The sequence below is a fragment of the Neofelis nebulosa genome, chromosome 2 (assembly GCF_028018385.1).
Source record: "Neofelis nebulosa isolate mNeoNeb1 chromosome 2, mNeoNeb1.pri, whole genome shotgun sequence".
Taxonomy (NCBI): Eukaryota; Metazoa; Chordata; class Mammalia; order Carnivora; family Felidae; genus Neofelis; species Neofelis nebulosa.
Genome location: NC_080783.1, coordinates 50,376,203 through 50,379,277, shown reverse-complemented (window position 1 = coordinate 50,379,277; position 3,075 = coordinate 50,376,203). Strand labels below are relative to the sequence as shown.

At 44.2% G+C, this 3,075-nt stretch overlaps 1 pseudogene; it reads left to right on the top strand.

Moving 5' to 3' along the window:
• Nucleotides 1-1,260: 1,260 nt before the first annotated feature.
• On the top strand, nt 1,261-2,851 carry LOC131492938 (keratin, type II cytoskeletal 8-like; annotated as a pseudogene).
• The last annotated feature ends 224 nt before the right edge of the window (nt 2,852-3,075 follow it).

Sequence of the window (3,075 nt, the reverse complement as noted above, 5' to 3'; positions counted from 1 at the left end):
ATCCCATAGAGATGATAAACTTTAGTGTTGTTATAGATGTCAAGTTTTAACTATTTATATCAATGTTTAGAACAAATTTCAGGATTTTCTTTTTTTACTCATTCAAGCATAATTAGTTGTATATTATTCTTTTTAGCTGATGGGGAAAAATGGCTAATACTTTATTATTGCTAAACATTAAAAAATGCTTTTCTTTGGGGGAGGGGAATTACAGGTAAAACATATTCTTTAAAGGAAGCCTAAAATACAAATTGAGCTGTTTGTAAAAGACTCTCTATTCCAAGTGAAAGAATAAATAATTGTAAATGAATCTTCAGTTATCTTGTTACTTTATGCTTATCCTGACCAGTGACTAGTTTGAACTAAGTATTTGCTTATTTAATTTTTCTGGATTATGGGTTGAAAGTCAAAATGCCTAGAAGGACAAGTTTTGTAACACACATTAAACAGGAAACAATATTTTTGAGATCCACAAAAATACACAATTTCTGCTATTTGGGGAGAAATTTCTGCTCTCCTGATTTATCATACTACTTTATTTTGATCAAAATTTAAAGACACTGTGTTTCAAAAAATGAAGCAGTGAAAATACAATTCAAATAGCATTTAGCCTCATAGAAAGAAAGATGAAAAAAAAGAGAGGTTGGAGTAAGATGAAAAGTATAGGTTTTCCTTATAATGAAGGCAGACAGTAACCAGTACAAGTACATTGTAAATACTTACTCTATAGACTCTACAACTGCTAGTTTTCTCCATTTACCCTTGCAGGTTCTTTCTCTACCCTCCTCTGCTCTGCTCTATACTCTGGGAAACTACTTGTTATAAATTGTACCTATTGAAATCCCTTTAACTCAGGTTCTGGTTGGATTAGCAACATGAGAGCTGATTGTGGAAAGAAAAAGAAAGCTCAAAGTAATTATTTCCTTTTTCCTTTCCCTGCCAGAGTAAGGTTTTAGCAGCGGCTGCTCCCTTTGAGGTGCTCATCATCTACTACAGTATTTGCTGGTGTCTGGTAACTCTTACCCCTTCCTCATTGAGGCGTAAGAGTTTCCTACTCTTGCTAGCTCCTGGGTGCATCACCATGGCATACTGCACTGAATTCTGCCTACACTTCTACAGACTGTTTCTTCCTTAAACTTGTTTCAACTAACCTTTGATGTGCTGTGTGTTTCATGGTGGGACTCTGAATAATACAGTAACTATATCTAAAGTAGTTTTCTTTTTAATAGAATCTTTATGCAAGAATGAGAGTTCAGTTTTGGGGTGCCTTCTACATTTTTATGAAAACATGTAAATTCAAAAAATTTAGCCTACCTAAAAGCAGCTTCTCAGCTCGTTCTCAAAGCTCTGTCAGTTTCAACCTACTCACCTGCACCCCAGCCTTCACCATGTGCATCAGGGTGACCCAGAAGTCCTACAACATGTCCACCTCCAGAGCCTAGGCCTTCAGCAGCCGTTCATACACGAGTGTGCCTGCTGCCCACATCACCTCCTCTGCCTTTCCCTGAGTGGGTGGCAGCAGCAGCAGCTTCCAGAGTGGTCTGGTCACCTGCATGAATGTAGTCGGGGTTGTGGTGTGGCCAGGGGTGTGGGGGCGCGTCACAGCTCTCTCAGTGAACCAAAGCCTGCTGAACCCCTGTAAGCTGGCAGTGGGCCCCAGCATCCAGACTGTGCACACCCAGGAGAAGGAGTAGATCAAGACCCTCAAAAACAAGTTTGCCTCCTTCATTGATAAAATGTAGCACTTAGGGCAGCAGAACAAAATTCTGGAGATGAGGTGGAGCCTTCTACGGTAGCATGGAGCAACATGGGCAATGTGTTCAAGAGCTATGTCAACAATCTTGCATGGCAGCTGAACACACTGGGCCAGGAGAAGCTGAAGCCGAAGGTGGAGCTTGGCAATGTGCAGGGGCTGGTGGAGGACTTCAAGAATAGGAGGAGGAGATCAAAGTGAGTGTAGACATGGAGAATGAGTTTGTTCTTATCAAGAAGGATTTGGAGGAAGTTTATGTGAACAAGTTGAAGCTGGAGTTTGCCTGGAAGAGCTGACTGACAAGATTGGCTTCTTAAGGCAGCTGTATGAAGAGGAGATCTTTAATCTGCAGTCCCAGATCTCAGACATGTCCGTGGTCCTGTCCATGGACAACATCTTCTCCCTAGACCTGGACAGCATTATCTCTGAAGTCAAGGCCTACTATGAGGGCGTTGCCAACTGCAATTGGGCTAAGACTGAGACCATGTACTGGATTAAGTGGGAAGAGCTGCAGATATTGGCTAGGAAGCACAGGGATGACTTCCATCACGGACGATGGAGGTTTCCAAGATGAAACAGAACATTAGACAACTCTAGGCTGAGATCAAGAGACTCAAAGGCCAGAGGGCTTCCCTGGGGTCTGCCACAGCTAATGCTTAGCAGTGCAGGGAGTTGGCCATTAAGGACACCAGTGCCAAGCTGGCCAAGCTGGAGGACACCCTGCTGTGAGCCAAGGAGGACGTGGCATGGTGGCTGAGGGAGCTCATGAACATCAAGCTGGCCTTGGACATGGAGATCACCACTGACAACAAGCTCCTGGAGGGTAAGGAGAGCTTGTTGGAGTCTGGTATGCAGAACATGAGTATCCAAACTAAGACCACCAATGGCTACTCAGGTGGGCTGAGCTTGGCTTACTGGGGCCTCACAAGCCCTGGCCTCAATTATGAACTCAGCTTCTTCCAGTGTAACTTCAGCTCTGGTGAGGGATCCAGTTCCTTCAGCCCTGTCAGCTTCTCCATGGCAATGATTGTGAAGAAGATTGAGACCTATCATGGGAAGCTGGTGTGCAAGTCATCTAATGTCCTTCTGTCCAAGTGAACAACATCTGTGGTCCCTCCTGGCCTCCTACTCCTGTGGTTACCATAGAGCCTTTGTGGGCAGGAGCTATACAGGGGAGACTTGGAGAACAGGACACATGCCTGAGGCTCAGCACAGGTCCTCAGCCTACCCTTAGCAGGGAGTCTGCGGTCCTGGGTACCCCCTCTTGCCAGTACCCCCTACTAAAAGCCAATTCAAGTGTCTTTTCCCAAATAAAGCCTCAG